The sequence below is a fragment of the Vicia villosa genome, unplaced genomic scaffold (assembly GCF_029867415.1).
Source record: "Vicia villosa cultivar HV-30 ecotype Madison, WI unplaced genomic scaffold, Vvil1.0 ctg.000205F_1_1, whole genome shotgun sequence".
Lineage (NCBI taxonomy): Eukaryota > Viridiplantae > Streptophyta > Magnoliopsida > Fabales > Fabaceae > Vicia > Vicia villosa.
Window position 1 is genome coordinate 88431 of NW_026705069.1, and position 14997 is coordinate 103427.

Consider the following 14997-nt stretch of genomic DNA (forward strand, 5'->3'; position numbering starts at 1 on the left):
GAAAGGTGAGAGAGTGTCCATAAACATGCTTGTAAGTTCCTTCTCATCTAGAGGTGGTTCAACATGAGAGGCTAGCTCTTTCCAATGCTGAGTGTACTCCTTGAAGGATTCTTTCTCCTTTTGAGACATGTTTTGTAGCTGACAACGGTCAGGGGCCATGTCGAGGTTGTATTTGTATTGCTTCATGAAGGCGCCAACCAAATCCTTGAAGCACTGGATATGGTTCCTTTCAAGTCCCATATACCACTTGAGTGAAGCACCAATAAGACTGTCTTGAAAGAAATGAATGAACAATTTCTGGGACATGTTGCCCCTTGTATTTCTCAAATTATGGAGTCTTAAACTTTGCAGGCATCACAAGGTCAGAAACTAATCACATGTTCCCAGCATCAATGCTAAAGAACTCATTACCTACCATGGCCCTCAATCTCTTTTCTAAAGTTTGAAACTGTTCTTGGACACCTTCATGTTCAATAGCATCTTCTTGACTTTCACTTCAGACATCAGCAGCATGATGCTCAGAGAGAGGATTTTCATAAGGAGCTCGGGTAGTTTGTGCAGTAGTATGAACAACAGGATGAGGTTCAGTGAATACAGGAGCTTGAAACACCGGTTAAGAAGATTGGCCAATCATACTAGTAGTGGAAAAAGGTGGAGAATAATTCGAAGGCAAACCAAACTCTGGCCATGTAGTTGTGGTCCTTTGGTTAGACTGAGGGTCAGTAAAAACATCAGTAAATTCTGAGACAACAGTTCTTTGAGGTGGCTCCCCTCTAGCAATCAAAACTTGCAACATCTCTGTGAGCTTGGTCATGCCTATCTTCAACTCTTATAAGCATTTAAGAGAGATGCAAATGAAACTAATTTGTCATTTGTCAACAAAGAAATTATGGTTTATCAACATAAACATACTGCATTCTTTTAAAACCAAAAACTTTGAAATTAATTTGCTACAAATTAGCTACAATTTTAGCTACAGATTAGCTACGAAATTTTATGGTGTAATACGGTGGGAGAATTGACTTTAAAAATGTTGCAGATAGCAAGAGTCGCCACCGACTTTTATTTTATCCAATTAGGAAAGGCTAACAGAACAGGAAAGACCTTTAAAAGATTTTGAGTTCGAGGGGGGGGGGTAGGTTATACAAAGGGAAGGTACGAGCACCCTTTATATCCATGGTTATCCATGGGCTCTTAATTGCTTAGCTCACTTGTTTGTTTGAATTGTTTGAAAAGTGTCGTGTGTGTTTAGAAAATATTTTTGAATAAGGACTTTAACTTGTAAATTAGTGTAGTCTTTTGGAAATTGTTTTGAAAAGGAGGTGTATGAAGTAATTTGAAATGATTTGAGAAAGCAATTAAGAACTACCTACCCTAAGTTCGTCTTTCTTGTTCTTTAAGTCTTTCGTTTAAGGGAAAGAGACTATCCACACCATTAATTAGCGGGAAGTTCTTTCATTGGATGTGATCGGGTCATCGAGGGTCATCGTTTGTCATAGGGCTATCCATACCATAAGAAGGGTAGGATGCACTATGAATGGATGAGAATAGTCATTAAGGCAACAAGTAAGGATACCTTAGCAATCGAAAGGGACTATCATCATTTAATCGAGGGACAAGATCATTTATCGTAGGTAACCCGAAGGGATAATGATCTTTTTATGATGATTTAGAATCGTAGGCAGCAGGTTAAGGTATCCCTTCGTTCGAGGGACTTGACTATTATATCGAAAGGCAACGGAAGGGGAGTTACCCTAAAGGTGTGTGGGTGCAACAATCACGTGAATTGGATTCAGATATTTATCTTGCATTAGGTGAACTAGGGGTGGCAAAACGGGTCGTGGCCCGCCGGGCCGGCCCGCGCACCCGCCAAAAAACGGCGGGTTGGGTTGGGATTTTAGGCCCGCCGCTCGCCAAAGCCCTCCCTGCCAAAACCCGTCGCCCGCCATAACCCGCCCCACCAATGCCCGCCGCCCGCCATAGCCCTCTCCTCCTCCAAAATTCCCTCTTTTTTAGTTAATTTTAGTAATTTCAATTCTTGATGGTTTATTTTATATATTTATTTGTAAATATATGTAATATTTTTTTAAGTAAAATTTGTTAAAAAGTTGCTTTTATAAAAAATTGTTTTAAAAAGTAAGTGAAAAATTTAATTAAAAGGTAAAAATAACCTATTAATCTATTAAAAAAATGGAAAAAAATATAAATAAAAATAGGCGGGCAAGCCCGCCAACCCGCCATCTTGGCGGGGCGGGCATGATTTTTGTGCCCATTTCACTTTACAGGCATGTCCGCCCCGCTTGTTTTTTGGCGGGCTTAAGGTTGGGCGGGCGGCCCGTTTTGCCACCCCTAAGGTGAACTATATTCAATTAATTGTTTTGTCACTCCCTATTTTACTAACCACGCAGTTAATAGCAAACAAATAAAATAGTTATAGTGTGCGGAAAATAAAAGCAGAAAAGGTAAAATCCTAATTACTATTACATCACAAAAATTGCAACATATACACCTTCTAGAATTTTAAATAATAGAAAATAAATAATTAAATAATCACACATGCGACAGTCAATGGAGTTTGGAGATGAGAAGAGAAGATCGCGATGAAATATTGTAGTTAGGAAAAAATCAGGGTTGGAAGTATTTATGGTGATAAACCCTAAATCTTGAAGGTTGACTTAAAATTGGCTCAAGGCTAAATAAATTATAACCTAAAACCAAATTGATTAGCCTAAAAACCCTAATGTTTAAAAAACCTACTGACAACATTCGCCTAAGGGAGAAAACCTAGTGGGTAAAAAAACCTAATGGGTAAAAAACCTAAGCGAAGGTTAATGGATAACATCTATCTAATGTTAAAATATCTAATTAAGAAAAATATCCTAAAAATATAATCCTAATTTAATTAATTTAACTAATCCTAATTATATAAAAATATTAAATTGATTAATCAAGACCTAACGTCTGAATTATACAAAAAATCTATTTTAAAAGAAACCTAATCAAAACCTATATTCTAAAAACTTTAACTAATTACTATTAAGCCTAAATCATTTAACCTAAATTAACTAGCTATAATTTAAATTATGGTTTTAGTTAATTTGTGGGTGGTAAAAAACAAACAGCAAAAAAAACAAACAAAGGTGGGACACTTGGATCCGGTGCATCAAGCTCTTGATGGTACGTGGTGGAACTGCAAGTTATGGGACATTGGATTAATCCACGCACGTATCTGATGGTAGACAGGGAGGGTGTATCGCCTGGTGAGAACGCGCGCGCTGGATCTACATGCAAAGTTCTGGGACATTGGATTAATCCACGCGCGTATCAAGATTGATACGCTAACCACCATACCACTTTAACTTTGCTGTCAAATAAACGTCACGCAAGAAATATGAACAAACAAACAAAGTGGAATTTAAATGAAACGCGCACAACCCCCATCTTCTTCTTCGTTTGAATTTTTTTTTGAATTTTGCTACGACTTAACCTCCATTCAGCTGCGATTCTTACCATAGCTAAGCCCTGCAAGTTTCATACATACCATATAAAGAGAATACACCACAAACATTAACCAAATTCTAATAAACCTCACCCCCTGAGCGCAGAACTGCAATCAATTTGGATTAATTCGGTCTCTAAGTAACATCCTCCAATTCAAGGTTTATGAACCCTAACAATGGCATATCCACGTACCTGTAACTAAACTCAAATTAAACGGTCCAGAAACTTTGCAAACATCATCACAAGCATGAACATGTATTCAAATCTTATTTATAATGCAAGAATGAACGTAATCATTGTGAAGTTTGGAGGCTTAAACCGTGAAGGTTTTTGGGTGATTCCGAGTGCTACGATCAATGGTGGTGATGTAATTAGCTTCAAAAGAGGGCGAGAAACTTTCTTGGATGCTTGTGGTGGCTCGAATCGTTCTCTAACCTTGGCTGCCAACTCTTTGTATCCTACGTTTTTTCTTCTTGAATCGGTCCAGGAGGCTACCCTTTTTTTTCTCTCCTACTATGCCGCAGGTCTTATGTATATATATGTGAGTGAATTAGGTTAATGAGTTTAGAAAGAAATCATGTAATTGAGAGGAAAGGAAATTTGTTTGATTTTACACCAAATCTTTCTATTCTTGCATCCAACTCTATTTCATGCATATTTTCCAAACATTATTGGCCATTGGATTGATTGTGATTTGGTTGAATCTTTGGAGAATGATTATATGATTTTTTTATACTTTAATTATAATAATATTTGATTTTATTTGAAATTAAAAGAATAAATTCAAAATAAAATAAATAGAAATCATAAAATAAAGATAAATGGGTTTATTGGCCTTTTATGAGATCCTTATCACGTTCATGACTCCAAAATATAGGCCTCCTACTTAAAAATTCAAAATTCCCCACTTAGGGTTTCATGCTTTTTCACAAAATTGTCAAACTTTAGCAATCCATAACTCTCTCAATAATGATCACATGAAGGTGTTCTAGGACTTTTTAGAAAGCCCAAGATGTCCTCTACAAGCCACTTTGGAACATAGTTTTCATTTGGAGATTTTATCTTGAAGATCTGAGTCCTGACAAAAAACAACTTTTTTGTGAACTTCTAGAAGGACCTGTAATATTTTGGCTCCTATCTCTCAAATGAAGCATTTTTGGCCTTGGCTTTAGAGAGACAAAGTTGTAAAGAATTCAATTTCCTTCCAAATGAGCTTTTGTTAGGAAATTCATGATAAAGTATGAGAGACTTATGGTCAATCAAAGTTCAGTTGACTTTCTTCTAGAAACCCTAATTTAGAAACTTGGACTTTTGATGATTTCTGAGCTTTCTTTAATGAATCATGATCAACCCTTGATCAAATGATGAATGTAACTTCAACATATTAATGTTGACCAAAAATAAGTAGTTTTAACTGTAATTTGACCATAGTTGACTTTTAGGTCAAATCAGTCAACTGTTGACCATTTGAGCTTTTGACTGAGCAACCTTGTGATTCAAGGCTTGAAAATTCATGTGAGGATCCTTTGAGGCATATGAGATGCTTATGATGTCCACTTGAGGTTTTAGAACCTGATTTTACCTTGGGAGAAGCAAAACCCTAGTTGGAGGCTTGTTGCTTAAGAGACAAGTAAGTGTGCCCAATTATTGCATAGTCTTGAGCAGTTGAAATTCATATGACTCAAAATATCTTGAAATATGATGGGCAAATTTTGGGGTATGACATATGGGTTCAAGTGTGATGTTGCCTTGGCCACGTGGCATGACACGTCAGAATCTTGCTACTCTGGTATTGCCACGTGGCATGCCACATCAGCTTCTCTTAACGACATTAGACATGAGGGATCAAAAGTGTGGACAAAAAACTTTATGAGGACCATTCTCTGAAGGAAATTTTTTGAGGGACCAAAAACAAAGTTTGAGATATTTAGAGGGACCATAAACTTATTTAACCCTAAACCTTATTCTTATGATGTTTGGTGAGACTAGTAATATCATATTCATTTTTCATGTGTTCTTTCTTAGGCGGGTGAGTGTTTCTAAAGTTTATTAAACCTTTGTCAGTGTGTTTGAGCTTGTTCTTTCTCAAATATCTAATGTAGCACTTGATGAATAAACTCATCTCCTCTTTCTTAGGAGCTTCTTCGTCAAAATTGACATCTTCTTCCTTTGATTTACTAGCTTTAGATGATGAAGCTTTCAAAGAAAGATCTTGTTTCTCTTTTTTTCCTTTCTCTTTAGTTTTCGACCTTACTTCGCTAACGACGAGTAGTTTTATCTCATTTTTATGCTCGGCTAATTTTCCAAAGAGCTTTGTAATGTCCAAAGTACTAAGTTCATTTGCTTCCTTGATAGCGGTAAACTTTGGTTGCCGCTCCCTGCACAAAGACCTTAATATTTCGTTAGCGCAATCTTTGTTGGAATAGGTTTTATCCAAGTTGCTTAATTTGTTGATTAAGTGGAGGAATCTAGTTTGCATGCATTCCACAGATTCTTTGGGTTCCATATGAAACAATTTAAACTCCTCTGTAAACATATTGACTTTAGAATCCTTGACGCCGTCCATACCCTCATAAAGAATTTGGAGAGCGTCCCACATACCTTTAGCACTCGTATGATGTGAAATCGAGTAGAATACTTTAGTGCTTAGAGCAGCTATAAGTACATTTATCGCTTTCAAATCATATGAAACCTCTTTGGTTTCATCATCCGTCCAATCCTTAGGAAGTTTTACAATAACATCAACACCCATGGAGATGAAAGGTCCTTCGATGACGACACACCACATATTTTTGTCAACTGATAATTGGTGCATATTCATAATTAATTGGGTGTGAATATGGAATTAGAAAATATTCTAGAGGGGGAGGGGTGAATAGACTTAAAAACAAAAATTCAAATGATTCTTCAAATAAGATTAATCGGCGGTTTTTTAGACTTTGCACACAGAAGATTTATAGAGCAAAAATGTAAAATTATACTCAATAGAAAATTATTAGGTAGCAACCCAAATCAATTTACAAATATCGTAATGATTAGTTGAGGAAACACAATGTATGCAATTGAATCAATTAAGTCGAATTCTAAAAAGCACGATGTTTCACAAATTTTAATCACCACCATAGCTCATAATGGTTTTCCAATTCAAACAAAACCTAAGCTTTTCTAATTAAGTTGCTATTACCAAAATGTAAACCTAAGCACATATGTTCTAAGGAATGCAAATTAGAGAGAGAGATATGACACAACCATTTAAAGAGCTTCGACTATTTCGTCCTTGCATGAGTCTCTGTGCACTATTGAAAGTACATGCATAATTCCACTAGATTTTGACAAATATACAAAGAGTTCATAAAATCACTTATCCATAATAATGTTGAGGACAATAAAACTTTGATTCCAAATCTTGACTTGTATAAATGGCCAACTGCCAAAACCTTAATGCACAATCTTCACTCGATTAATGTTTCCCAATAACACCAATGTTGCTCCACCTTATTTGTAGCCTTCCAAACAATCACTACTAACACAATTCTGGAGAGAAGACCTTCTTCACAAATGATTATGCATTCGTGTTGTGAAAAAGTTGACTTGAAGCTTATATATATGCTTGAGATGAAGCACACAAAATATTGAAAAAAATGGTTAGATTCGAATCAAAGTCAAAGCATGCAATTTTTCAAATGAGAAAGTGAGTGGAATAAAAGAAAATCTGAAATTTTGACCCATTTGTAGTTGATTCGGATCAAGTGCAGAGTATGATTCGAATCACATGCCACGTGATTCTAATCACGTGCAATTTTTGATTCGAATCAATTGCTCCAAAATCAAATGAAAAACCAAAAAGCTTGCATGATTTAAGTTATATGTAAGCAGTGATTTGAATCAATTTAGACAGAGGTGATAGAAAAAAGGTCTGTTTCGAATCATGTGATGACCCTGATTCGAATCAAACGATTTTAGAAAGTTTTTGGTGATTTCTTTTTTATTTGATTTGAATCAAATTACATGTGTAAATTATTGATTCGAATAAATATCTCAAAAACTAATTTTTCATGTTTTTAACATTTTTCTTTCCACGTGTTTTGAAAAGAACGTGCAATACTTTTATTCCACTGAGTCATAGACTTGACTAATAACATTTTGATCAAGTTCAAATATAATCAAAAGGTTTATGCATGTTAAAAGATATGTATTATGTGTGAGTAATCTATGAGAGAGACACAAAGATAGAATACGAAAGCGATTAAACAAACAATCAAAACACAATTGTACACAACTGTATAAGGATTCCCCCCATATAAGATGAGGATGTGCAACAACAAATCCCTCGAAGGATATACAGGTACAGTGACATGGAGATTTATAAATAAAAAAAAAAGATAACAACTAAGTTTTTTTTTTATGTATTTCAATAAACTTTGGTTCTTTTCTTAATGGCTAATGAAAAATGTCAATGCTAAACTACCCTCAACAATTACAATTTTGATAGGACTTTATTATAAAAAAATGAAGAACTCCTATTTACAGTATGGAAAAGATATATTTACACCATTTTTTAACACCTTCACCGTAGATGTCTACATAAAACATACATTTTTTATTTTATAATAATTTATTTTCCCTTGATTTTTGTGCAAAGTTGTTTTGCTGTGTTGTGATAAATTACGGTGTAGATACAGTGTAAAAAAAACCGTGTCAACATAGCAATGCTCTTACATTTTTCATAGTTTAAGTTTATGCATTTTTTTCTAGCAAGTAGATTCATTCTTACATTTTTCATAGTTTAAGTTTATGCATTTTTTTCTAGCAAGTTGATTCATTTATATGTTTTTATACATTATTTTTTGTTAAGTTTCTTGTAACACGTCTTTGTTGCAAGACAATCTTTAACACTTGAACTTTAAATCTACCAACTTAAAACTCAAAAGGATCAAATTATAGTGTTCTTAGATTGATCATCAAAATTATTTGTTGAAAATTATAATTTTCATTGTCAAAGAAAATATATAATAGATACATCATATATAGTTGATTGATCATCAAGTTCTTCAACTTTTATACCATATTATAAAAAGTCATATAAATATAAATCACATCTACATAGGAAATTTTGCTGCAAGACAAAGATGATTCTTCTTATGTTGAGTGAGTCCTGGCCACCTTTCGGTATCAATATCTTCCTTTAACAATCCATGTGGCAATTCCCAATCAAAGGAGTATAAAAGATTCGCAAGAATAAGTTCCAATGATGCAACTCCCATAGACATACCTGGACAAATTCTACGACCAGCTCCAATGGGAATTAGTTCAAAATCTTGCCCGAGAAAATTAATCGAACTTTCTAAGAATCTCTCTGGATAAAACTCTTCCGGATTTTTCCAAATATTAGGGTCTCTTTGAATTTCCCAAGCATTCACTTAAACTATCATCTTTGATGGAATTTCGTAGCCGCCTATAGTGCATTTCTCCCTTGTTTCTCTTGGCACAAGTAATGGAGCTGGTAGATACAATCTCAATGTCTCTTTTATCACTGCTTTCAAGTAGGTGAAATTTTGTATATCATATTCATCTAAAAATTCTTTTTCAGTTCTTGAATTCCAAATCTCTTGTTGCACTTTTTTAATTACCCTTGGATTTTTTATTAAGGCAGTCATAGCCCAAACAACTGTCGCTGATGTGGTATCTGTTGCAGCTACAAGCATGTCCTGCATAGAGTCATTGACAATTTGTATAAGAGAGTAACAAAAATTTATAAAAAAAATGGGTGATGCACTGACAGTGTAAAAATAATTTTACATTTGCAACTAATCATAACCTTGTTAAGCGCTAAGTCATACTGTAAATTTTGAATTAGTGATATGATATGGCAGAATAAAATGTTTTTATTGGATGACAGTGTAAAAATTTTTTACACCGGTCCACTACCTTTTAACTCAAATTTAAAACATCAAATTTGAAAGATGAATCAAGAGAATTTAACATGAGAACTCCTTTGATATGATCAAAAGTGAGATCAATTGAAAACAAACGTTTCTTCATTAATTGGAGTAAAACATCAACAATAACCTCTTCATCTCCATGTTCTCTATTAGGATTCAAATGTTCATCAATAACCTCTTGGTAAAACTCATCCATCTCCTTGAAATTTCTTTCGAGAGGCGCACGAAGTCCAGATAGTCTATCAATCCAACCCATGAATGGAATATAATCAGAAACAAAGAAAGCTGTCAACATAGCCTCAAACTCATGCAGCATCCCATGGAACTTACTCCTTTCGGTTCCTTCATCCTCATACCTCCTCCCGAAAGCAATCCTACAGATTATCGTACTTGAGAGAGAAGTTAATAATTCACTCAAATTCGTAACAGACGAAGAAGCAACATGATTAGAAATCTTTTTGATCATTTGCTTCACCTCAAACGTTCTTACAGATGAATAAGATGCCACACGCTTGGCGCTAAATATATGAACAACACAAGTTTTTCTTATATCTCTCCAAAATTCACCATATTGAGAAAACACAATTTCTGAACCATTATAAGATAGTTTTTGTTGACCATATACTATAGGTCTATTGGAAAACACAAGATCATTGTTTTTAAATATTTCTTTGGCAAGTTCAGCTGAAGAAACAACTATAGCTTGTCTTACACCAAGTTGAAGTGAAAATAATGGTCCATATTATTTTGGCAACCCTCTAGGACCAGGCGGATAAGGTGCACTAATGGTTCTTTTACGTATCTGAAAAAGCAGAAGTAATGGAAATGTACTTAGGAACAAAACAAGCAAAATTAGTGATAGCATATTGTTACCAATTTGAAGAGGAAAAATGCTTTAGTTCTTAACTTCAATGTAGAATAATTATACACACACACACATATATATATATATATATATATATATATATATATATATATATATATATATATATATATATATATATATATATATATATATATATAGATATATAACTTGGAAATTGCAGATAAGATAAAGTAGGCATTGTTTAATAATGCCGTTATAAATCTATGAGAGAAAAAATTCTAATTTTCACAAATTTTATAATTATTGTTCTTTTGGTTTTATATTAAAAATAGAGTCGGTCAAATTTAATAAAAAAGTTAATGAAAATACACTAATAGTATAAAAGAATTTTATACAATTAATTAATCATAGAAGTTGAATGTTAGAAAAAATTTGATTTTTACTTTAATCATCTATAAAGTTATGCAAATGGATGATAGTTGACGTTGTAAAATATTTATGTTTGTGTGACACTTATATTTATTCCATTTCTAAAAGAAAGTTCATGTGGATAGGAGCAATTAACTCAAATTTGGACTAAAATAAGTTTCAATTAATAAATGAATATTGTTGTTATCTAATAATCAAATGTAATACGACGTCTGGTGGAGTTTCTTTTGATATGTGGTCCATCAACTTTTGATTATGGTGTCCATAAAAAAGTTATTTTAAGTTTTATCAGTAAAAGATTCTAGTTATAGATGAAGTGTAAAATGAATAATGAATTAAGTAGAGAAATTATTATTTAAAAATATATATTTTATTTTGGATGCGAAATATATTTAACCTCAGCTATAGAAGCGAGATAACATAGAGCGTCATAAAAAAACACTACTTTATCCTTTGGTTATTAAAAATCCAAGAGGTAAGGTTATATGCACATGAGTTCGATCTCCAGAATCTGCATTTTTATTATTTTCAGTACTGGATGGCGCGTTAATTATTACCTCTTGGTTTTCCATAAAATCGAGGTAATAGCTCTAAGTTTTAACCTCGATTTTAAAAAAAACTGAGGGCATAAGATTTTTTTTAGTATTGTCGTATGCACCTGTATTACATAGCTATGTCACAGAATATAGAACATATTTTACAGAACTGAAACAGAAATATTGTACATTTTCCCAAGTTCTCAAATAGAAACATTGGATTACAAATATTCATTGTTTACACCAAATGAAAACCTAAAATCCAAAATGACACACACTTTATAATTTTACAACAAAACTAAAACAAATGATTAACCAACAAAAGTAATAACCAAAATAAAAAGTTTTGTAGGTTATCCAATAGGATTTGTCACTAGTCGTTAAGCACCTATAATTTGAACAACATTTGAAACCAATTAGGATAATCAACAAGAACTTTAAATCTTTAGTACAAGGAATAAGAAAAATAAAGAGTAATTATAAATTACTAAGTGATATAAAATATTTACTTATTAGTTTTCTCATATCCCCTCTTTTAGATCACGACGAATAGCATGCACATCATCTGAATCATTTTTTTAGATGAATGACATAATGTGTTGCGAAACAGGGGGTCTGATAGTTAAAATCTTTATTTTCATCAATACTATCAGGATGATATTTTCCATGAAGAACAATTGATCATCTAGTGTTAGAATCGTTGACTTAAAAAATTTGTTTTGCTTTGGATGCCATGATGAATGATTGTTTTTATAAGTTACCTTTCGAAGATCAACCTGTCTAAATCCAAATTCATCGGTTTCTACACTCGTGTAACTGTCAATCAACTTGCACTTTGTAGCGGGGAAAATCTGAGATCAAAGCCATAGGATTGACTCGACTCAATATTTCAGTGAAAGTCGCCACCGCACTTTATTGTTTCCAAATGAAAAGGGAAAAGAACGAAGAAAACCCAAAGTTTGTTTTTAAAACAAAAAAAAGAGATCTTAGATACGGGTGTTGATTATACAAGGGGAAGGTTTTAAGCACCCCTCATATCTTTGGTACTCCACAGGAACCTTTTTGAAAATCTGTGTCGTGTGTGCTAAAAAGAGGGTTTGTTTTATTTTTAAATAAGCTCGGCAAAGCATTAAGCCTTGTGCCTACATACCTCCTCGTTGCAATGGAGAAGTCAGAGCTAATGTAGTTCCGCTTAAAGGGAAAATGGTTTTTAAAAGGAATAAACACTTCATCGTCGTCGGAGAGAAATACTCAGCCATTAATCTTGAGCATGAGAACAAATGAGTTCTTTGCATCGTAAATGAAAGAAGGGATCCAACTCGGATAAAAATCAACGAGTATGCCACTAGCTCTCTCACGCGGAAGAGATCTCATTATATCAATCAATTTCCAAATCGTGGGGTATCGCCACTCGTTACAACAATTAGTCGTGTCTAAACTTTTGCAAACAGGGCCACTAAGGGCAAAAGATATTTTTAAAAGAAAGATTTTAATAGAGGTTTTACAAACATAAGAAGGTTTTGGAAAAAGGGAGAAGACTTTGAAAATCTAAGAACGGGAGGAGATGAAGAGGCTATCCTAATACATAAAATAAAAGATAAGGAAAGAAACGGTCTAACCGAAGAAGAAGCCAACACTTGACATTAAGAGTCAAGGTAGATTTCCCACCCTTTGGAATATCAATACTAAACCAACACATTATCACTTGGGGATCCAGATGAACTTATTGTCTTTAGCACAACTTCGCATTAAGCACATTAAAATTCTGACGAAAATCGGGCAGAGTAACGGCTGTTTTTGGGTAAAATCCTTATCACAATGCCTTGGAATTAACCATCAAGGGCTTTCAAGGAAATACCTGCACACACAAACAGACAATAATCCAATGCCAGACAAACAGAATAACGATAGAGTAACAACAGAATAAGGGTCCAGAGGTACTAAGTCCAAAAGTCCACATCTCCAAAATGCTCGGGATAGTAACCAATAGTCCAAAAGAGAGCCTTAAGTGTTTTTTAGATTTTTGTTATTTATTAGTGTTTTAGCACAAAAATAGAGTATGGTCCAAGTGGAAAAAAAGAAAATAGCGGAAACATAAACAAAGCGTCCAAATGGACAAAAAGAAAATAGCGGAATGTAAACGTCCCAATGGACAAAGAGAAAATAGCGAAATGTAAACGTCCAAATGGACAAAGAGAAAATGGCGGAAACATAAACATGATGAAATGATAAAATAAAGCAATAAAGCGAGAAATATAAAGAGCAATATAATAAAGTGCGGAAATTAAAGTCAATGATTAGATGTTAAAGATAACCATCTTGAAACTTGTCAAGTATGTTATCAAAGTTAGTAATGAAGATCGATGGTGAGTGAAGGATGTTCTCAGATTTAAATACAATGGGAATTTATCAGAAGCTTGATAAAATCATAGCGACTACACGATAAACCTCCATAAGTCTTAAATCAACCGCATACAATTATCTTCCATGTTTGATCTTTTTTATTCGGGACACGAAATATTGCGCTATGTTAAGCAGATCACCAAGTGATTTATGTAGAAATCACCCTACAACGAGGCCGGTCAAAACTTTATGTGTTAATGCATGCGAGAGAAGCGATATATAGATCACTCTCCGAAAGCAATACCGCACGAAAAGAAAATAGGTAACGATATAGTCTTTACCAAGAATCCATAAGAATTCTCAAGGTATCAAAGACTTTCATCGATCAAAAGGAAAAAAGAGAAGAAGAAGAATAAAAATGCATAAAGTAAAATCAACTCACACTATCATTAATATCATTCATCTAATATTATGGATTTGGTCATTTCAAACCTATCAACATCCTAGATCCAATGATATTAATGAAGTAGAGGAAGAAAGAAGGCAAAACAAGCATAAAAAAGGCAAAAAAAACATTCTGCCTCACTGGAAATCGATTTACCTCTGTAGGAAATCGATTTCCTGAGTGCAGAGTTCAAAATTGGCATAAAAACAAGGTGGAAATCGATTTCCTACAGAGGTAAATCGATTTCCTGCGCGCAGCTTTCAAAAAAACAGCATTATGAAGCATAAAACTTGATTTAAGCAAACATACAAACACCTTATGATCACATATCAATTAGAGCACGAAATTTTGATCAATTCACCATCAAATAGGACCAATGTAGCATCAAAGATGCATTGAACATAAGCAACAAAGATCTACATCTTAGAGTTTAGAATTTTACCACTTCTTGAACAAAATCTTGGAGTAGCTTCAAGAACAAGCACCAAATGAGTAGATCCTTCAAAATTGGAGATGAATAAGCAAAAAAAAAGAGTGAAATGAAGGAGGTTTAGTTCAAAACTAGCAAGATTCAAGGTGAATCTTACTAATTCTATGAAAATGAACTTTGGGTGAGGGTTTTGGAAAGGATGAGAAGTGAAAATGCAAGAATTTCTTTGGCTCTCCAAGCTTATCAAATGAAGATGTGAAGGCCTCTATTTATAGGATTGTAGCAAGAGTAGTGGCAATTTGATCATTGTGCACTTGGTAATTAATCTTGTGTTTAATTGGTAAAATGGGGTTAAAATGGGTTTAATGAAGGGAATTAATTTTGGTGAGGTGAAAAATTGGTAAAATGACAAAAATGATCAAAGAAAATAGGTGCCAAAATGATGTCATGCTTCCCTCTCTATTTTTTAATTTTCGTCCCAGGAAATTGATTTCCCATATGGGTAAATCGATTTCCACCTTCAAATTTTCAAAAATTTTCCTTCT

General features: G+C 33.7%; 1 pseudogene; it reads right to left on the reverse strand.

Annotated features, from left to right (window-relative positions):
• Positions 1-8489: 8489 nt before the first annotated feature.
• LOC131625298 (5-OH-xanthotoxin synthase-like) lies at positions 8490-10362 on the reverse strand (annotated as a pseudogene).
• Between the last annotated feature and the right edge of the window lie 4635 nt (positions 10363-14997).